General features: G+C 41.2%; 1 long non-coding RNA gene across 1 annotated transcript; it reads left to right on the plus strand.

Annotated features, from left to right (window-relative positions):
* The first annotated feature begins 9,251 nt into the window (after positions 1-9,251).
* LOC133011939 (uncharacterized) lies at positions 9,252-9,916 on the plus strand. Its single transcript, XR_009680782.1, has 3 exons — positions 9,252-9,362; positions 9,482-9,575; positions 9,667-9,916. It is a non-coding gene; the product is annotated as an uncharacterized LOC133011939 (long non-coding RNA).
* Positions 9,917-23,762: the final 13,846 nt, after the last annotated feature.

Genomic DNA, 23,762 nt, shown 5'->3' on the forward strand with positions numbered 1-23,762 from the left:
GCAGTCAGCAGCGGCAGCGATGCAGGCACATAATGCAGGTGGTTTCATTCCGTACACATTCAGAAAGAGTGATTGCCTGTCAATGACCACACACACATATATATATATATATATATATACATAGGCTTGAAATGTGATTAATCAAACTTAGCCTGTGCTTACATTGCCATGGCCCTGAGGAGTGGAATTACTCACCAGTTTTTGTTCTTATTTTCTTTGGCAGATGAAGAGCAAAAGTGTGAGGAGTCACCTGTGTCATCCATTTAATCCCACTGCCGCCTCCCCCACAGTGCCCCACACTGACAAGCTTCTGGGTGTATCTGGGAGCTGAGAGCTGTGATTAAGGCAGAGACTCTGAGAGGCATGAGCCACAGCCAAAGCCATCCCTCTATTGTGGCGGTGGAAATTGAATCAGGGACTTGATAGGCGTTCTGCTTCACTTCAACAAGCACACACTATTAGGCACAGACTTTGAATTATGACAACAAAGAGTTATTAAGTAAATAAAAACATGCACATTTATAAGCCAAACACTTGTGACTGATTATGCTGCAACTAAACTCAGTTAATCAAAGTTAAGCTTTGCTTGGCAAATATTCTTGCAGTTTACCAGAAGGCAATTCCAGCTCTCTTCGAACCACGTGTTGTTGTGTTTGTGGGGAGTGTATACAATGCTACTTTGACAGTAGAAAGCTAAGTTCATCATTAACTACCCATGACGTGGTAAGTTTATTTAAATCTTTGCATACAAATAGGGATTTCAACGAAACTTGGTAGAAGGAGGGGTCATGGCTCAAGGAAATACCCATTAAATATTGGCGTAGATCAGATCAAATGCACAAAACCAGGTATTATAATACATACTAATAAGACTGATATCAATCAATCAATCAAATTTTATTTGTATAGCCCATATTCACAAATCACAATTCGTCTCATAGGGCTTTAACATGGTGTGACATCCTCTGTCCTTAACCCTCAACAAGAGGAAGGAAAAACTACTAAAAACTCTTTTAACAGGTAAAAATACGCATAAACCTCAGAGAGAGCCACATGTGAGGGATTCCTCTCCCAGGACGGACAGAAGTGCAATAGATGTCAAGTGTAGGAAAACATCATGAGGATTAAAGTTTTTAGCAGCATCGATGAGGGTAAAGATTTTGAAGGATAACTTAAATAATATATGTCAAGAAAGTCCTGCAGTAATCATAGTCTCTGGTCAGCAGCCAGCAAGATCACGATCCAGCATCAAGATGGGATCCACTTTAGTCCACAGTCATTGTCCACTGCCACCAGTTAGGATCCATCATTAGCTGCCACCACAGTCGTGGTCCACCACCATCCGATGCCAACGCGACAAAGGATCCTCCATTACCACTATGATCAGCCGGCACGATACAGAATCCACCAAACTGGATCCACCATTGCGACCTCTGACGCGCGATCCACAATCATAATCCATGGTGCGGCCACAGCTGTGGCCCTGCATCTGCGGGCGATAAGGCACAGAAACTCCAGGGAAGGGGTCAAGTTAGTAACATGTACTGATGAGATAAGAATTACTTTGATGTGATAAGGATGGAGAAGAGGATGGAGAAGCTGGAAAGAGAAGCTCCGTGTGTCATGTGTCATAAATTCCCTTTGCGCCTTAGCGTCATCAGGGGTTTTTGCCATGTAATCAATCGAAAAGTATATGCAATTTGGTGGGGCTCCTGATAAAACTTCTGATCTAGCAGATTTTATTATGCTTTCACAGGAGAATATGGCTTTTTTCAACCGTTTAGCTATAAGTCTTAGTGAAGATACAGTATGGGCTCTACAGAGTGCCCCTCTGGTTCCTGTTTTTAATGTTAACAAATACGAGTGGAGTGATGGTAGACAGGGCTGCTGCTCTCTATGTAGTCCAATTTTATCTACAAACCCATTACCTAAATACATTCTAGACCAGCCTAGAATTTTGGACTATAACTTTAAACTTGGGAGAAAATATATGAAATGTGCAGTACAAAAGATACATATCAAAAAGGTATATATATATATACAATGGTATGTAATAATAAATCATAACCCATATTTACTATTAACTGACAATGCAGAACCATGAATTTTCCCATATGCATTTGTGGACCTTGCCTGATTCACAGTCTGGATTATGTGAGTAGACACAGGTGAGATTTGTGCTCTGCTCCAAGGCTGAAGTGGACGTGACGTAGAAACTTGGCTTTTGTCATGAAAAGTTGAAGCATAATTTACTGACAAATAGTATGAACTGCACATACATTACACTGCTAAATTGTAACACTTTGCTTTAGTCACCAGCTTCAGAAAACACACCTCTCTCTCTCTCTCTCCCCATCTAACTCACCTCAACCCTAACCCATGTTGTGTCATAGAACATATAACTCTGTTTTCCTTTGTTAAACCTGGGGTTTCGTGGACCAAGGGTACTGTCTGAAGATGTAATGGCGAGGCAGGAGGAGATAATTTTTTCTTTATGTACATATTAGATGCACATGAAATGTCCCATACTAATGCAGTTCTGCTATGAAGAAGATGACAAACAGGAGCCTTTTTCTTATCAAAGGAACATTTCAATTTTAATATCATCCCTCTTGGGCCACACAACACATATCGTAGTGTCTCAAGATCCCTGTAGGCCCTCGGTTCCCAAACTGGGGTACATGAAGTGGTTCAGGGGGTACGCGGGGAGAAAATTTTATTTGCGTTTTCAAAGTGAAAAAGCCCATTACATTTTCAAACTGAGCTATAAATAATCATGCAATATTAAATAGTCTGAATAGCCAAGTTGATTGCCAAAAATATTCATGTATACCCATATTCAGCGAAATAATTTCGTCGATGACATTATTTTGTCATCGACATAATTCTGATGCGTTCACTGCCAACACTGCGAAGCTATATGTCTCCATGAGTGCCTGAGGAGTCCACTGCTCTTCTTCATGTAGGAGGTAGGAATATCCGAGTTGCCTGGAACATAGCAGAGTGAGGTTGTTAGCAGCTCGAGGAAGCAGCCCGGAGCTCTACTCTTAAGCCCTCTGAGAGAGCAGCAGCTAGCCGCTGAGAACTAGCTGGATTTGACGGTGGTTCTCGACCTCTCAGTCCGGTTTTTGTCACGTCCTCACTCCTGGAACCCCTCACCCAGACCCGGCTCTGAACAGGAGAGCCTCATTGAAGCCGCAACAAGTGGATCCATTAAAATTGAATTCAATCAGAAGCCTCTGCCAGATTTTCTGGATAGGACTGTGCACAGAGTACCCTGCAGTGGCCAAACGCGCTGTCAAGGCTTTGATGCCATTTGCCACCACATATTTATGTGAGGTTCTCAACTCTGATGAGCATGACAACTTAATACAGGCATAGACTGTGTGTAGAAGACGATTTAAGATTCAAGGCCGGCGCATGCTTCTGCGTTTTCATGGGCCCGGAAGCGCAAGAGCCCTTCCGGGCCCCTTAAGTACTAACGTATCCCTTCTTACGTGATAACGTGCGTCGCTCAATTTTTCTAACTAGACAGCAAAGCTCCGCAAGCCTCACGTAGCCGGCAAGGCTGTGATTGGTCTGCTAACTACATCCTTTCCGAAGTCGCATTTCCGGTTTCATGCCCGGAACCGGCGGAAATCAAGGAAGAATAGAAGAACGAATATGGACCAAATAGAAGAGCACTTGGCAGAAGAGATCCGAAACTATCACCACTAGTACAACCTGTCACTGACTAGCGGATTTGTCCGCAAGAAAAAGGCTATGAGGAGCCGCCGTGGCAATGTAAATAAACAGCTCTTCTTCGTGCCACACACAAAGAAGAGCCGACTTCGACAAAAAACATTACGCCGGGTTCACACCGGACGCGTAAGCGTCGCGTAAGCGCAGCGTCAAGCCTTAAATAACAGCTTGCTTCCATCCACTCCCATGTTAATCCTTTGTGCCGGCCCCACCGGAGGCTGAAGTGCAGCACTGCGCCAAGGCTGCCTCACGTCGTGCAGCGATCGTTTCGGCGTCGAGTCTATTTTTTGCGCTTGACGCGAGCGTATCGCTCTGGGAAACTGTGAAAAATGATTTTAAACGATATTGGTGACATATTTTATATGATATAAATGATAAAATATGCATCTCATAGTTTGTATTCCCCTTCTGTTGTCCTGGAGTTTAAATTTTACCAATTTTACCAATCACATTATTGAACGGAGCAAACAGCGGAGAAGTTCTTGAAGATGGATGACATTAAATTAATAATTGAATAGGAGAAGTAGTACAGTGAGCTGTATGATACTCGGCACATGTTGTATAAAGACAACATTAAAAAGGACAAATGCTGGGACGCCGTTGCAGTTAATGACAAATATCAGCTGTATGTGTGATTACGGAGAGGAATCGCAGGATGACCGCCGCGGAGTTTAAAGAGTGTCCGGACCAGCGTTTACGCGACGCTTACGCGTCCGGTGTGACCAGCCTAGTGCCGGCGCACTAGGGATTAGCGTTTATGCGACACTTACGCGTCCGGTGTGAACCTGGCGTTACTCTGCCTAGTGTTCTGGCGGGGAATTGCTTTGCAACACGCGCAACGCTTGGAAAACCATGAATGACAACGAGTCCTGCGTCACAACCTCGTGAAAAGCTGCAGACGCCGTTGCAGAAGCATGCGCCGGCCTTAAGACTTTCTCCAAATCAGCCACACATTAACCTGTGCCTGGGGTGATTATTTCTGGCTGAACTCCGCTCCGGCCACGCTCCTTTTTTCAAATTCAATGCACACACTTCTGCACACTGTTTAGTTTATTTATGTCCTTAGTTAAACATTGTTAGTTTGTGTTCTTTCAGCATTTGACGCTGAGTATCTTGGTTTTCATCTGTTTTGACTTGTTTGAGTTAAATAGTTATTCCCGTTAAACCCCTGAGGGAGTTAGTTCAACCTCCTTGTTTGTTTATCATTTCCTTTAGTTGGGGGGGGGGGGGGGTACTTAGCTGGAGATTGAATGTCTGAAGGGGTACGGGACTGTAAAAAGTTTGGGAACCACTCGTGTAGGCTATTAGTGAGGCCAAATCCCTGCATCCATGTTTATCCATTAAAATAAATCATACCATCTTGTCTGACTTAACAAAAACAACTATTGGTATCTCTGAAAAAACACAACATTCCACATGTCCACCTTTAGTTTCTCGACATTTGCCATGTTGCTTATCAGCGATGACACGTAACAGCTACGTCAGACAATGCTGTTTTATTATAAAACAAAAAAGGATATCTTCTATCCATCAATCCATCCATCCACCCATCCATCCATCTGATATCCTTCCAGGGCCTACTGCCTCAGAGGCCGTGCACAGCCCAGAGGTAGGACACCCCTCACCCCTTCTTAACGGCAGGGCTATGCAACACACTGCACGCTTACAAAATTTAGCATACTTCGACGAAATTGCATTTTTCTTATTGTGCGAAATATCCATTTAATCTCTGCAGCATAATGGCTAGGGAGCATGCTAACCTTGTCAGGCTGGTATTGAGGATTGCTTCCCCCGACAGAGAGACAGCCAGCATCCCTTCAGCAATCCTATCCTGCACTGTGCTTCTTGTGCAGTCATGTGCTCAGTTGTATTTATGCTCCTGTGGAGTTGTGGGATTTGCTACAGGAGTAATCAGCCAGGGTTTGAGGGCATGTCCTCAGTCCCCTGCAATTATTCACAAGGTTAAGTTGCCAGGCTCTGAGTGGTATGTGTGTAATTCAAACTGGGCACTGACCAATGAGCCAACAATTTCCAACAGCAGCTTGTTGAAGTCAAAGTCCTGCCACGCTATTCTGCACAATGACTGGTTATAAATCACATTCAGAAAATTTGAATATGCATTATAGATAACCTGTTCTTTCCCCAAGGGGAATCCATTGCTCTTAACATATATAAAGTCCCCAATACTGACTGGGTGATTCTATTGCTATGTGTGTAAAATATGTGGTTCTGGTGATGCTGGGTATTCCTGTGATGACGGGAAAAACCCTCAATACCACTGCTTCTGCATGTCTGCGTCAGGACCTGTAAAAGTGATCCACTTACCAGTAGGAGAAATTAATGCTTGTTAAATATGGCACTGTTGGGCAATTTGTCTCTGGAATGGGCTTGTGTATGGCTGACCTGTGTGTGCACTTTGATTAACTTTGTGCACCTTTGGCCTTTCTAAATTGGGAGCGGGTTTCTGGGAAAGTGGGAGTACCTGGCAGTGGTATTTCAAATTCACTCATTCCTTCCTGTGGGAAGAAGTCACGTAGAAAATTTGAACCACTAAATTTGCTAAGTCCTCCAATAAAGCAAGTCTGGTCACTGTCTGGTCACTTTAAATACAACATTTAGGTGTGGTGTTTGAATTTGATTTAACTTGATGAACTTTTAGGTACAGCCTTTGTTAGTTGTTGACTTCAACAAATGTGCTGATTGTGTTTTCTACAGGTATTTGCAGATGCATGGTCAGGTGTCCTAAATTTACGCACTCTTATACAGAGATATTATAATAAGAGAGTGTGTCTATTGTATAATTGCATATGTTTACATGAGTGAATTTTCTGAATCTGAAAATGTATTTGACAAAAATTGTCTCATCATGTTCAGAGGTTCAATTTCCTTTATTTCCTGTATTTAGAAAATTCTAACATGTGCTCCCGGATTCTGTTTCACTCCTGACAAATAACAATGTAGTTTTATCTTACTGATATTACACTGGTGATGAATTTGTATCTCAGTCATGCATGTAATCATTGCTGGTAATGGAACAAAATGCAATTGTGTGTTAGTGGTAATATAAAAGAGAAATACAGGAAATGATTACCAAATCTCTAAGAACTATAGTTTGACATAACCCCCTTCTACATAAATGCCAGGTTGCTTGTGGAGCAGAGGTAAAGGCCCCAGCATCTCTTTGAACATGTACCATACGATCTTAGCTGTTTATTGAATTTATTGTGCTTTTTGCCGAAGTTTAAGATAATGACAACCAAGCCAACAAAACAAAATATAGAGATCCTACTTGTCAATATCTAAATGAATCTGGCACATGATGTTTAGCCAAACTGCCTTGTGGAGAAGCACAGCTCGAGGAGTAATGCAATGCTTGAAACTGGGGCCAGCAAACTATGAGGAGTATTGGCTGGTGACCAGAGAGGTAGCATCAGTTGTTGAAATACTGATGGGATTAATGATACACCAGTACTCTCTTTCCATTTTGTTTCTGGTCTCACTCATCTCTCAATCTGTACAGATTTGTTTAGCAATGGATCACGGCTGCTACAAAAAGTCTGACTGATCACCATCCATCACAGTGAAGACAGGCTGAGAGGGACGTTTCCCTGGAAGAGGACCTTTTTATTGGCACAGTTAATGCATTTGCTTTAAGTAATGGTAATATGAATGTCAATAATCCTGTGACCACTTTAAAGCCCAACTGACATTGTTATTATTATCTGCTACAGCTCACACGTGGAAAGCAGACATTTATATGTCCGATTTTTTTTTCTGTTTTCATGAAGGTTTCCTGTAAGTTTCACATTAATTGAAAGGAAGCAGGGCATCTGTCTTCATGGAGTCCTCTTGTATGAAGCAGTTAATGTACACCTGAGCCACTCCTGTTAATGTCTCACACTGCATGAAAAGAAGCGTTTGTGTCAATCTGTGTCGCAGAGAAGTGTTGGCACATCCTTCGGTTAACGACTTTCACACGTATCTGCAGGCAGCAAAGGAAACGCTCAGGGTTCCTGCAGTTGTCAAGCCTGTGAGCTGTTGAGATTTGACCCCCCCTGCTCCAACTCCTAGAGGACGCTTTCACATGCAAATGACAATGCTCTGAGCTTCACAAATGCAAATCAGTTTCCCTGAGAGCAGATAACACCAATGTGTAAGAGGCACCAACAAACTATCTGGCTGAGTAAACCAGGCTTAAAATAAATATTAAACCTGAAATTTTAAATTGTTCTTAAGTAAGTAAGTGTGCTATAATGAATTATATTGTATACCACGAACAAAGGTCAATGCAGTCAAAAGAAATGAAACAATGCACTTTATTTCAAATTTTTATTGTCATCCAATCCTAAATCTCAACAACTGTACAGAGTGGCATGATTACAGTCACTTTTTCAATTGTGCTGGTTAAATGCACAGAGGAAGTGTAAACCACACCTCTACCAGCAAATAAATGATGCTGGGTATGATCATCTGTGTCCTGTAAGCTCCAAACTTCTACTGGCTTTCCATAAAAATATCTGTCCTCCCAAAATACTGGCATCAAATTCACATGTCAATGGCAAACTAAGCTGTTCCATGAATTATAAATGGTACCTTTTCACCACTACTTTCAAAATTGCTATGAAACATTCATTGATTTAATGATTTAATAATAAAAATAGTAATATTTAATCCCCCATGGACTGCACAGTGACAAAACACAGCAGCCGGCTGTTTGGATACAACATACATCTCCACTCAGTTTGATTATTATTTTAAATATAAAGGAGACACAATATAGAGCTTAAATTCCTTCATAATTTGAACTTCAATTGTCTCATTGTTGTTATTAAACTTTCTCAGTATTCCATTAAAACAGTCAACACTTTTATCCAAAGCGACTTACGATAAGTGCATTCAACTATAAGGTTACGAACACAGAACAGCGTGAATCATGTGTGTAAATGTACTAAACACCACAAAAAATAAACCTGGCCTCAGTCAAATACTTATCCCATATGAATTAACCGCTGCTCACGTCACCCGCTCGCGTCATCAGCTGATGGACTCGTCCAATCAGAGCCTCGTAAACGCCGTGCAGCAGCGTCGAGTGTCCCGCAGACAGGAAGCGGGTCGTGTTTAGCTTGTCCCGTACGAGTGACTCTGTCTTCGGGGTAAATAACTTGCTGAAGTCGACACGACGCTGTTCCCTGGAGGAGAAGATGAGTGCGTGTGGAGGCAGAGCCGCGGGCCCGGTGTGGACGAGTCGAGGCGGAGAAGACGGGCGCACAGTCCCTGAGTTACGGTGAGCTAGAGCCGCCATGCTAACCACTAAGCTAACTGGTACATCTGAAAGCATGTCCGCCACTCTTTGGGATAGCGAGAAAGTTGCTTAAATACGAATACAGCATCGAGTGCTGGAGCAGATCTAGTGCATGTGTAAATATGTATGAATTACTTAGATGTAACAGTTTGTTCTCGTTAAGTTTTTTCATCAACGTGACTTTTTTCTGTATGTTTTCACAGCCTCAGCCCCCCCCCCCCCACACACACACACACGCACACACACACACAAACAAAGAGGCGTTAGGCTGAGACGCTGAAAGTCCGGATTTAAAGTGCAGAAAAGGAAGCCATTGAATGTAAGTAACTGTTTATGAATTGTTTTGGTGTTTTTTTGCTGTGGATCTTCCAACGGTGATGCAGCGCGGCTATTTCCGTTTATTAATAATAAAGTCATGTTACATGTGTTGTTTTCCAGCTGCCTGTCCATGACGTACAAAGACACACTATGAGCCAGTATGATCCGACCAGACCTTACATCAGCATTGAGGAGTTGTCGGAGAAGAAAGAGGGTAAGGTTATATTCATTAAATAATTTTCCAGTTACATGTAAAGGTGTATGTTGTAATTGAACTGTGCTAATTTTACTGAATGTGTTTACAGCTGATTGAAGCGGGACAGATGACATGGATCCATCCTTCCACAGCCAGGAGTGCACCGACCTGTGTCCCACACTTCATATAAGACTGGAAGCTACACTGATCTCACAGCTACACACCACAGACGTCTACACACTGGAGAAGAGTCCCACAAAGAAGTCATGACCCAGAGGCTGCAGAGAAACATTTCAAGCCTCATCTGAGTTTTTGTACAATATTTTTGCTGTATGTAAATAAAGCTTTCACTCCACATATACCTTGTTCACATTTGTTCCCTGTACAATATGTTCACCTATAACATCAAGCATCACATGAATGTTTAGTTTTAATTAACTGCAGTGCTTTTGGTAAAGGCTTACTTATAAATAATAATAAATATTAATATATACATTTTTATTATAAATATTGTGTGGGAGGGGCTTACCCCACGTGCGGAATGCTGTGACCCCACGTGTGCACTGCAATGACCCATAAGGTGACCAATAGCAACACTTCTACCAACCAATCACGAGTGACATTAGTTTCAAGGGTCTGTGGTTTCCTCCAATGGTGAGTAGAGAGAGGTTCTAGCCAGCGGCTGGACTCCGATTCATATGCTAATTAGATCACACGTCGCGATCGGTCCGCGAGGCTCAGCGAGCCCCCCCGCGGCTCTCTCCTTTGTTCTCCAAATCCCCCTTAAGGTCCGCAAACGCCGATAGACCCACCTTGTCTTCACTGGCGAACGCCGAGGTAACATCATGGAAACAGTTGGTTACAGCAGGGGATTAGGCCTGTCCGTAGAGGTTCACTGTGACAATAATACTGCTTTTCGTCTAGTGTCAATCCTGTTTAATATTGTCTCGCACCTTGGCTCATTGAACGAGCCTCCAACAAATATTCACCAGGGACAAGAGCTCGATGAAAGCCAGTTTGCAGGCTAGACCGCTAATTAGCCGCTCAGTTGCAACACATTAAACAGCATGTTAACAGACTGAAAATGTCACTTTGGTCCAGTTTGATGCTGCCGGGCTGCTTACTCCCCTGTACCACTTACTGGGTGCCTGTGTGTGTGTGTGTAAATGGTAATGGTAAATGGTTTTGTAGTTATAAAGTGCTGTTCTAGTCTTGATGACCACTCAAAGCTCTTTATAGTATATTTTTACATTCACTAAATTCACACACACATTCATACAGTGCATCTATTAAAAGCATTTTGTTGTTCTATGAGGGGCAATTCGGGGTTCAGCATCTTGCCCAAGGAGACTTCGGCATACAGATGGGGAAAACTGGGGATTGAACTGCCTATGACAGCTCTACCCCCTCAGCCACAGCATGTGTGTAATTCAAATAAACTCAAATTGTTTTAATAGCATGAAAAGAAAAATTGTGAAAATGACATGTTTCAACCCAGAGTACACTGCTATTCTGCCACAGTGTCCATTTGCCCCTACTATTTATGACCACTAGTCTGCACAGTCAATATTCTACAGGTTTAAACTTTTCTAGCTCTCTGTAGGCTCGTCCAGTTACTTTACACATTGACTCTTCACCATTATTTTCTCTCCAGGTTAAGTTCAAGTCAACCAACGTTATTTGTTTAGTGTGCACTTTATCGTAACATTTTACGAGCCCCTGCCCCACAAAAATAAAAATGTAATTTTCATTTAGCTAGTTCACGGATTAATTTGTTTCAGGAACTATGGCATACACTTAGTTGCCAGGTTATTAGGTACACCATAAATAAATCCTACTTTTACTGGGGTTGCACCAAACACATTGGTTACAGTATTATTAGCCAAGCAGTTTCTCCCATCTATACTTTATGTTAAGCTACGCGAAACACATAACAGGAAGTAGACAGAAATACAACTGAAATATAAAAACTAACTCCTTAAAAGATTGCAAAGATTTGTTTTCCTAAAAAACGTTTGATTAACAATTTCTCCACCTGTGTCGTACATTTCCAGGTGTTTGTATTTTATCGCGCTCCTAGCTGTAAGACTGCATTTCACAATTATTATTGAGAATTTAATATTCAGTGCTTCAGTGGAAACGCCAACATTTCATCGCCATTACAGAGAAACTGCTGTAATGACTAACAGCTCAGGTGAATAGTGAAGTCCTTGTAGACACATTTAGATGCAGCTTGATGCATCTCCAGTAAATCTTGGTCATTACGGAGGCAAAACTCCTTGCTGTTTTATAGGAAAGGCGTTGAGAAGGAAATGGATGTCCTGATATATCAAGATTAATTTAGAAAGTATTTATATGTACAAGATGAAAGTGTATTTACTATAGTTTGAAATATATTAAGTATTTTTCTTCCACCATAAGCTTTCAGTTAAGCTCTGACATGTTCTCAGTTTAAATCAGATAAACAAAGTGAGAATAGAATTTTTTTCAGTTGATCTTTTTTCAACATCACTCCATTGCAAATAGTCAGTTCAAGTCCTTGAGTCAAGGCTGTTAATCAATGTTTTTACATTTAATTGCTGATTATTATTATCACAATCATTATTATTTTTCAGACATCCTGGAATAAGGCATAAAACAGCTGCCCAAGCAGGTGGTAAATTGACCTAATGAAATCAATAGCTAAGTCAAAAGCTATATGTTCTCTCAAAAAATCCTCAAAGTGCTACTTTTTTAAAAAACAGATTGAGGGCCAGATGCCAGGTAAAAACCCAAAGCAATAAACAATATATCTCCTGAAAGCATCTCGGGAGCCACACACACATTCAATTCCTCAATCCAGTCTTTTTTCCTATGTTTAATAAATTAAGGAATAAGGGGGGTTAGGGAAGTCAGATCAGCGAGTGCATTAGATCTGATTATTGCCTTTGCCTCTGTCGCTGTATTATTGCTTCGGGATTCCCAGAGAAGGATCTCTGCACCAAAGGTGGAACTGAGAAACGCAGGTTGGTAAAATTGGGCAGCAGAGAGAATGCTGTAGGAGCAGATCAGGGCAAGGTGAAAGCAGGGGGAGGAAAATACAGAGGCCTTGGAGGAGTTCAGCTTTAATAAGAGCGTCTGGTTTCGTGGGAGATGGAGCAAGAGAGGCTGGTAGAGCGGGTGAGGGAAATACAAGACAAATAGGTTTGCGAGGGAGGGAGAAAGTTAAGTTGAGAAAGCAGAATCTGCAGCACCGAGAAGAAAATGATTTCAGGATATACTATAACAATAACCAGGGCTGTTTTGAATGTCAAAGGAGAAATAAAACAGAGCAGCTATTCTTCACTTGGAATAAAGGCTCATCATCACTGTGAATTTGATATAACAGCACAGTATGAATCCCAATCGATCATAATATGATGTGCCAGAATAGCGGCCTATTAGTCGTCTTAGTAACTGAACCAAGTGAAGACTCCTGGGCCGGAGCTGCAGCCTGTGGAGAGTTTCACACCCACATGGAGTAAATGTCTGATGAGGAGCTGGAAGCCTCCTTAACTCTATCAAGATTGATTGTGTCAGTGATCCTCTTCATCATACCCGTAAGCAGTGCCACTTTAATACATATACGGTAAGCATTGTCGATACTATGTCACTTATAGTACCCTGAGCACACAACGAAAAAGCACCTTATGGAAAATTGATGAAAGGATGTTTGCAACAGATCGGGTGCGCAACAATTTTACCATCTGCTTTAATTTGCTTTGACTAACCTGGGAACGGCCACATGAGCTGCTGTGGCTAGGGTGTAGAGTGGTCATCCTTCCAGCGGTTCGTTCTCAGTCTTCCCCATCTGCAAGTGTCCTTGGGCAAGAAAGTGAATCCCAAATTGCCCCTCGTAGAAAAAGTACAGCCGCTAGAGGCACTGTATGTATGTTTGTGTAAGCTAGTAATGTTATGTTGCTTTTCTACAACAATGGAGGACGCTAGAAAGCAAGGCTGTCGTGAGCAAACAATCATGACAGCAAAGTATCTGACAAGCGGCTAGTGAAAGGATTTTTGCAACGCACACAATGCCAATAAACAAGATTCCTTTCAAAGTTTCTTCATAAACATAACGATTGCTGCGGATTCACTTGGATTCAATCTTGGCCATCTATCACTCCAGAGTGGCACATGCACTAGAATTCACACTTGAACTTCCTTTGTTCCAGTATCCAGTTCCATCCAATGTTGCTTTTTTCCAAGTACATCCATCCAAGGCTGAGCTAGATTTTGGTTTTGACGTGTGTAGAAAAGATGAGGAATAGAGGTAAGTCCAGTTGGTCCCTTTGACTGTTTATTGCAGAAAGGTGGATTACAAGTTGGTGGAAGTAAACTAAATGATATTAAACTAAAGAGTCTTTCGTAGAGCACAGTTCTCCTGGCAAACGTCACAGCACACGGTCAAAAAACTGTTGCCTTCCTTAGCCACGCCCAGATGCTCTGGCTGCTGGCTCCTAAGGCCTATCCCCCTTGGGCTCCACCGTCAGCCTCTCAGGTCCCATTCAGGTGTCCTCTAGGTGGGGGTAAAAACAGGAATACACCTACGGACATAGTCTCACTCATTCATTCTTACATACACACACATGCATGTACTAATAAAGAAATATAGCATAAGAGTCAATATAAAGGTTAATTTGGCTCCTACACTGATTGTTGTCTCTGTGCCATGCAATCTCACCTGCTAGCTTTCCACCAAAGTGAGGCAGTGGTGGAGGCAACGCACACAAGTTGAGCCACAGAGAAAACCAACTCGCTCCAACAACAATGCAGAGGTTTTATTTCCGGGTCCGGTGCAGTTAAATCAATAAGCCGATGTTGTCTGACAACACTATGTAAAGAACTTCATCTTGGAAAGTTTGAATTGCTTGGAATTACCTTGATATCATCATGCGAAGAAAATGACATGCTGGTAATACTCAATAATGACATGTTGTCATTCTTCAAAGAACTAGCTGATATGTTTTAATACGGAAGGTATTAAGGTTATGTATACTCCATCGAAGCTTTTGCAAGTGTGCATCCATTAAAGCAAATGGTGTGTATGTGCTAAAAAAAAAAAAAAAAGGCACACTGTCTCTTGCTTCAAAGGGATTAACAGAAAACATCAGCATCTGTGCTAAATGTGGGAAAACGAAGACACACACACACACATGCACGCCACCCTACCCACACAAAGACAAATAGAGGAGAGTAATATGATTTGAAATAGAATTATTTCTGGTCCAGTGCGCTAAGTAAAAATCAATTCCCCATTATAGAAATAGGATACAGAAAGGAATTAAAACTTAATGAGGTTTTCCAGCTAGAGTCCACCCACTTTTTAACCCTGCACTTGGCAGTGCTGCAAGACAGTGTGTCACGGCGTGTATATGCTAGACTGCGTATGTCAGGGTATTCTGTGTTGACTCTCTTGTGCGCATAAGCCCCCTCTCCTGTGCACGCCAGGAAACAAGATGACACTAATGCCGTTGCATCCTTCAAAGCTTCCCTTTCCTCGCAGGTATTCAAACTCATTTGTCACCCCCTCACACGCACGCAAAATAACACACACACACATACACACACGTCTCACTCTCTGCTGGCAATATCGATCTGCACTTGATCCGCAGTGACAAAAGACAAAGCTTTTCATGTGACAGGCAATTAGATGGCTGTGGAGCCTGCGGAGCTCAGCCAGAGCACCGTCTGGGTAAATACTAACAACAGCAGTCCAAATGCTGAGAGGAGATGGGAGGAATGGAAGGGGATTGAGGAAGACAAAGATCTGGCTCCACATGCATCCTCATAGAGTTATCTGTCTCTTCTCTAACACCTGGTATGAGCCTTGTGGCACGTATTGATTTTGGTATTATTAGCTTTCAAAAGATACACACAGTTGGGTCTCATACCTCAATCAATCAATCCATCCATCCATTCCTGCATCCATCCATCATCTGGCTCCTCATTATCTCCATCATCGTGGCTCAGACAGGAACTCTGTACTATACAGTACGCAGTGGCAAACAAACAGCAGATGAAGAGCGGCTTCGGATTTAAACTTCAGCAAGATAAAATAACCACCTACACTGCTCATATAATTGAATCCGATGTTTGATGGTGGTATTTACAGTACATCCAGACATCACATAAAAAAATACAGGAACACCATGAAATACAAATACAAACAAATAGCTCAACATTTTTGCAAACCTCCTCTTATTAAGACGTAGATTGGAAGACCAATATCTTTCTGAAATGTTTGTGTTTAGTTTGGGGCTCAGCACTTACGACTGGGAACATACTATCCTGACTTTGTTTAAAGAGGAAAAATACACCTGCCAACAGCCCTAAAGATGACAAATTGTGTTTTGCTTAAAGGAAAAAAATGTTTATACCTGCTCTAAGTGGCCATACTTTGAGGCCGGGTGAAAAGCCTGCATTTACAACATCCCCAGGGCTTTATACTATTGCCGTGCTTGATCTCTCTTCAAGAAATGTGTCTACAAGCTCTGTTTCTACATCCACACACCTGGAGATATGTGTTGCTGGTTTGTTAAACTCAGGAAATTCAGTACAAAAATCATCAGATACACATTACTGGACAAGCAAGTAGGCCGAGGTCACGTTCTAACAGTCCAAACATAGATGCTCCAGTATACGGGCCATTTATTGCAATTAAGTTTAAACCATATAAAAACTGGAAATAAGGCTAAAAGATGCACCACAGCACATGCTCATTGAAGGCTTTATCCCCTGCTGTTTGGATGGTTGCATATCATCAGAATCCCCCACCCCCACCCAACACACACCTTCTGTACATCAGCTATGGGAGATTTGTTTCAAGCTGTTTCTCAAACATTCCAACATCTGACATTCACGCCCACTTCACACAGGCATGAGACCGTTTTCAGATGTTAATGACTGAGCCAAGGATTGAACTCTGACTCATAGTTTGACATGTGCCACAAATAGTAGTGTAACAGTGTGCAATGAAAATGTTTCCTTTAACCCCATTTAAACAATATGACATCTGATACCACTCTGTGACACTGTTTGAATGTGGCCATGGGAATCTGATATCGTTGCGCCTAGAGAAAGGTGAGAATCCAAAAGCTAATGGCAATCTCAAGGACAAACAAATGTTCTTTTATGAGACAAAATGTTTTGGGACACAGAAAGGCCGATCACAGTGTTTAAATAGTGAGTTAATGAGTTAAAGTGTTACAAGTTGGGAGGGAGGGAAAACAAAGAAAGACGGGGAATAAAGTGCCCTGAAATGTGACAGAAGGGTTAGTTACAAAAATCTAAAAGGGAATAATTGAATGAGGAAGAACAGAAAAATACATAATATAACTCAAGGAGCAAAGAACAGGAATACAAATCAAAAAACCAAACACAACAAAAGGCCATTCAACAAAAGAACCAAACAGATAAATCATGACTACTTCAAAAGAAGAACACATGAGAAAATCGTAACAGGTATAAAGACTTCTGATATCTTCTTTGGAGATATCAGAAGTCAACAATTTTACAGAAAGCTCCTTAATAATGGGTCTTTTAAAATGTTCTCAGGGCTGCAGGAGATTTTGTTTTTGCTCTTTTGCAGAACACACAGACAATCCTAAAGTTTTATTCAAAACAAGTAAGTTACTTTTTACCAGTCAGCTTTGAATGAAAAGTCAGAATACTGACCTGCAGATGGCAAGAAAATGATAACTGATCTGCAGGTACGTTTTTTTATTTATATCAAAGTGAAGCATTAATGAAGACTTCAGTTTTCATCATTGATGATAGAAACCAGGTCTTCTTTGTAACACATCTTATTACAGTAGACATTTTGATAACAGAACTGCTCTAAGTACAGCCGATCACTAAAATTAGCTGAGAATAATTACCCAGGTTAATACGTTCATGTTTGATGCAGCGATGGTGTGAGACGCATTCAAGCAGGCTCAGTTCAGAAATACACAAAAAGAAGGTTCCAAGTTATATGTTATATTTGCTAATTTTGCAGTAAAGTTCCTCATTATAAGGGTAGCATGTTGAAAGCAGATACAACACTTGTAATCCAGTGGAAGTCTACTTGGCTCTGTGCTGCTCTCTGGGTTGGCAGCTGCCAGGTTTCTGTACCTAGATCCACTGGATGTTTGGCAGCTTGATGACAGTCTGTCAACATCCAGTAGGTTTAATACTGAAACGCCAAACAGATAGAACAGATTGCAGTTTCATTTCCTTTTAATGAGCGAGATTGTGAACAAGCTGTGGGAAACTGCTGTGGAAAAGATCCCTTCTAGCTATCATTCTCCCTTTTATCTTAATGAATCAGTTGATTATCTCCAGTTATGACACCATCACTTCTCTTATCTTAATCCATCAGTGCCAAATGGACTGCCCTGCTATACTCCACTCTGTTTACAATTAACAATCTGATATAATCAAATTCCAACTTGTGAGACCATGAGCTTCAGATAAATATTCGTGCAATTCCTGAGGCCTGTGTTGCTCCATTCCAAAGAAAGTGTTTCTTTTCTCCAGAGAGGAAAAATGTGCAGCAAAATGGAGTTTAGATTTACTACTATTGATTGAAGGATGGTATACCAAATAGATGTGGCTGTAAACAAATTATTGTGGTGTCGCAAGGAGTTATGGATCTCTGCCTCAGATTGTTCAAACCCCTCAAAGGTCGGAATGATGATAATGATGAATTGTGTTTAGCTGGATAGATAATCTATTCTTAATTATGATCAAATTGAATATGTTTTAGAGGCATTACAAACCGGCCAATGGCCTTAAAAGATGATATTAATGGAGAGAGAGACAGCGTGTGAGAGGGTTTTGTTTTGTTGGGAAACAGGTCGACAGCTTTTCAAACACTGTTAGACGTGATGGGCCGTGATCCACCGAGAGCAGCTTCTGCCCACAGCTGATAAATGGAAATGCTGAGGATTAGTTGTGTCCCTGTGGGCAATGTCATCCAATTTACTGTGATCATACATGTTTTTGTGTGGGATAATTGTTATGCAGTGAGTCTGTGGAGCATACATCCACCAAAGTACACTGAAAAGTGCCTCTCGTATTTTATAACTGCATTACTCTTAAAGATTGTTATTATAATTTTGACAAATTCACAAGTAACTAAGTTGTGATTGTTTGCTTTACACATAGTCAGGTTGTGTAAGTCTTCTGTGGACACCATCAGATATTTATACTGTAGAAACTAATCTTGACTTTATTGAAGACCATCTTGTTCTATCCACCCTCCAGGATGAAGCAAAAATAACCTGAGGATCTGCAGCACACAAGTTTTGACCTTGAATAAGACAGAATCCATGTGTTCATTTATTTAGATTTTTAGTATTCCAGTCAAATTATTAAAAAAACAAAAGCTTTATTCAAATTCAATACTGCTGGAAAACTGTATTAGAAGAATTCACACTAAAATATGTGTTTGTGAGTATTGTTGTGTTTCAAGGGGGTGGGGTGACTGACAGTCAGAAAAGGAGTAGTCCACCAGTGGGAAACTCAAAGAGCAACAACCTGAGGCAGTTACTGGTGACAAATCTGTGATAGCTGAAGGCATTTATATCATGCAACCCCCTCAGCCAGATGCTGAGGGGGTTCAGGCCTAGGCCTATGCAGAACAGCTGTGGGGACAGTGCATCATCTTTGCATATGCAACACTTTTGATGGTGACTTGTGCGATGACATTGAAGTTGTCTCCCAAAGATGTATTTTAAAGCTGAGTCCTTGATGGTTCCGCTGTTATCCTGGTTGTGCCAAGCACTGTTTATGTAGGGAATTGAGTAGCACTATTTCTTGTGGTTGGTTGGTTTGTTTTAATCTTGGGGCTCTATTTTAATTACCTAAGCTCATGGTCTACAGTGCATTAAGACATGTCCAATGTGTTTGTTGGATATTAAGGAAAGAAGGTCCCTGCATCACGCAAATGGTTCAAAGGGGTTGAAACTAATCTTTTAGTAATTGTGGGTGTGTTTTGGGCATAATATACCATAACCAATCCCTAAAAGCCAGGTGCACTTGTTCCTTGGTGGATACCTATTATCAGGCACACAGTTTGTAGGGGATATGGCTCATGAGTTTGATCATGTTATCCACTAATTAGAAGGTCGACTAATATGTATCAAAAGGACCGTATGAATGTGTGTGAGTGAATGAGAGAATGTGAACTGTATTGTAAGTTTGTTGGATGGTTAATAGAATAGAACTGGAAAAGTTGTGGTGATGATGTGATCACCAGTGGTGTACAAAGTACTTGAAAGCCTTACTTGAGTAAAAGTACAGATATCTTCCCTGAAAGTGACTTTGGTAAAAGTAAAAGTCACCAGTCAGAAAATGACTTGAGTAAAAGTCTTAAAGTAGCTCATATTAAATGTACTTAAGTATCAAAAGTATCTGGTGTTGAAATGTACTTAAGTATCAAAAGTAAAAGTACAAGTATCAAATTAAAAATGTAAAGTGCTTTTTATAGTAGGCCTACACAGAAACAAAACAACCGAAATTGTTCTATTCAGGCTTTATTTCAACTGATTTCAATTATTATTTATAAAATAATATAGAACTCATACATGAACAAGTGAAATTGGAAGTGATGAAACTTAAAATAAATATTAAATAACATTTTCTTACTTTCTAACAAAGAACTTTAACCACTTTAAACAAAAAATGTCGGGTTGTATTGTTACCGTGCCATGACAACCATGCCATATAACAGGACTTAAAGCGACACTTGTAGAACATGAACTGACAATGCATAAAATTACAAAACCCAACAGTGTTTTTTTCCTTTTTGTTTGTATTTACAGTGATTGATAAGGTCTGATTTTGAAACCTGTTTCACCATGCAACTACACAACCCAAACCTATACCAAAGTTTATAATTTTGAAATAAGCAGACCTAAAAACTCAATGCAGTGGTTAAACTTTGGTAGAGGTTTGGGTTGTGTAATTGCATGGTGAAATGCCTATAATGACTTTAATTTGTCATAGTGCTTTATTAAAAGTCAACAAACTTGTGGTTCATCTTCTCAAAATTGCGCGAATCCAGCCGAGCTCTTCGAGGGCTGAAGACAAGTCCTGCATAGCTAAACAGTCGTTCACAGGCTGCAGAGGCAGGCAGAGGTGTGTTCAGCTTAACAGACAACTTGCAGACAGCAGGGAACGTCTTCAGTACATCCATCTGATCTGCTGTAAGGGCCAGGTATCCATCTAGTTGCTTGGAGCTGTCTTGAGTAACGTGAGAGCTCTTCAGCGAAGAGAAGAAGTCTCCCTTTATCAGATGAGCTGGATCTGGTGGCTTCTCCTGACAATGAAGGATCCGCGATCTGCTCCTTGATGTAGTCCATTCCTGAAATACAGGGAGGGTCAAAATAGAATTAGTACAGCTGAAATACCATTAACCCTGATTTCATGTACACTCACATATTATTTTCCTTTACAAATGTCAACATTTATCATCTTCATTTGTCTTACCGATTCTGATTGTAGCAATATCTTTTGTCCATGCAGTTCTAAATTTAGGGAGGAGAATAGCAGCGGCAACCAATTCAGGGTCTGTTGACATGTGGCCAAAGTGCTTGTTTATCCCCACTTGTAAGGCTTCAACCAACGGCTTGCAGTACTTTAGATGGAGCTTGGCTTTCTCCAGTTTTGAACTCAACAGGGTAATAGTCAGAAGCAGCCATCCCATCTGGACATTCGTTTCGGCCTGAAGAATGTTGATGGCCTGGGCGACTGGGCTCATGGTGGTGACATACTCAGTTAGGAAAGTGAGTTCAACTGGATTGAACCTGTTCGGAAAAAACAAAACATCAGTGTTTTACCACGCTGCATAAATATTTTATCCAAATAATCAATAGCTTATTAATCTATAAGGTTTTAGGCTAAGGTTTTAAAGTAAATCATGTAGCCAATTCTGGGGTTGTCTACCGGTTCCTATTGTGGTTCAGTTTATTGGGGCAATAAAATGTTTTTACCACTACTGGAGTTGCAGTAGTAGATAGGTTGTTGAAAGCTGAACAGGATTTGTAATGATGGATCAAAAGTGGATAAGTAATTTCCCCTTAGGGATCACTACATTTGCCGGATTTTTTCTAAGGGGTCAAGAACAATATATAAATGTAGGTGTTGCTGTAATAGGTAACAAACAAGGGACATTCACCAAAGCCATGACATAAGCATTACTATAAATTCAAATTCACACATAATCCCAATTTACATTGGAACCTTCAATTCTGTGCAGACAGCTCTCAAAGCTGTCTCTCCCTTGTCTTTCAGAATCTTGAGCAGCCTTTCCACAGCCATAAACAGTGAGGTCCACCGGGTGGCATTTGGACGTAGCAGCTGGATGGAGCAGAGGTCTTCCACTGCTTCAGCTGCTAGAGTGGATCGCCCACATTTATTCCAGAGTCCATGACACTTGCTGAATGCTGAGCGATGCAGTTTTTTGTATGCATCGTTGGCAGTTGCTTTTTCAGCATCGACTGTAGAGACCAAATTGAGCAGATGACAGGCACAGCGTTGATGCTTTGGGAGCTCAAATTCCGAGCCATCATTCTGATTTAGGATCTCTGACACTTCAGCAAACTCCACTCCTTCATCACCCTCATTCTCTTCTTCCTCCCCTGGTTCTGCATCACCGCAGACTTCATTGTTGTTTGTCTCCTCCCCGAAAACGTTGAAAGCCTTTAGGAAGTTGGAACCGTTGTCGGTGGTTGTTCTCACAATTTTGTTCCTGATTCCATATTCTGAATGGATATCATTGAGTGCAGTGGCCAAAACATCAAAGGTATGGGAACCTCTCAAATGTCTACAGGCCAGGGCTGCTGATTTTCTGGTTAGGCTGTCAGGGTCCACCCAGTGGGCAGTCACACCAATAAAGCTCCTTCTTCTGACTGACCAGCAGTCTGTAGTGGTGGCGATGTGATCCACAGCCCTCATGGCCTCAGATACCAATATTTTCATTTGCTTGGCGACAGCTTTAATCCTCGAACGCAGGGTGGCCCTTGAGATGAATTTAGCATTAGGCTGTAGATCTGTGACAAAGTCTCTAAAGGCTTGATTTTCCACTGTAGAAAATGGCTGGAGCCCTCTGACAACAAACTTCACCACAGCTTTGTCTATTGAGCTTTGAGAGATGGATCTGGCATTCACCAATGTGGTCTGTTTGAGGGTGGAAGTCCCATTTTCCAAAGCCCGTTTCTTTTCAGTGCCGTCAGCTCCTCGTATTTGGTTTTATGATTTGCATGCTTTCTCTACATCAAAAAAAGAAGAGAAAAATATCAGTTTGATGCTCATCACACAGCAGTTATTACAATGACAGGCAGCCTACAGTTTGTTTAAACATGAATGTTATTGTTAATACATTTTAATATCCCTTTCACAGCAGAAATTTTGACACTAAACTAGTAGGGTAGGGTAAACAGTTATTATCAATGATATCGGCAGATGAATATATTACATTGTATATAAATAGAATTGCATCTTTCCTAGGTTACTGAGGTAGGATATGCAACTATATGTTGCAGCCAGAGAATATAAATGGGAGAATAAATTACCAACTGCACTCAGACAATGGACATACAGAATATACATAGATTCAGCAGAAAGAATATACTCTACAAATAGCTGTAAATGTAGTGAACTATAACAATTATGAGCTACATGCAATCCAAACAACAATTTGTGTATGCACGCCTCCGCTTGGACCATACCTGGACGCGCATGCACGTGTCTACTTTGTAGACACGCAAGTTAAGCATGTTAAGTAAAATGCTCAGCTGTATCTGCTCCCTCGGTAGACACAAGAGGCACTTCATTCGATAGGATGCATCTTGTATCCCCACGAAGGCAAACATGTTCGCGAGATACGGCCACGGGTGTGGTTGATTTAATTCTTCGGCGGTGTCTTCAGCATCAGCGATAGATGAAGTGGATGAGGTAGCCATGGTGGTTTACTCCGGTGTAGTCGGGTTGACGGCTAACTGCTTATCTCCCGTGCCGCCCTCAAGTTATCCTCGCGAGACACCGTCGGTTCACGCACAGTCCGGATAATCCAATCGCGATGAGAGACAATTATAATTATATTCAGATTTTAATTTGTAACGAGTAACGAGGTGTTCAATGAAAATGTAACGGAGTAAAAGTATATATTTTTTATTTTAAATGTAGTGGACTAAAAGTAGAAGT

The sequence above is a fragment of the Limanda limanda genome, chromosome 10 (assembly GCF_963576545.1).
Source record: "Limanda limanda chromosome 10, fLimLim1.1, whole genome shotgun sequence".
Taxonomy (NCBI): Eukaryota; Metazoa; Chordata; class Actinopteri; order Pleuronectiformes; family Pleuronectidae; genus Limanda; species Limanda limanda.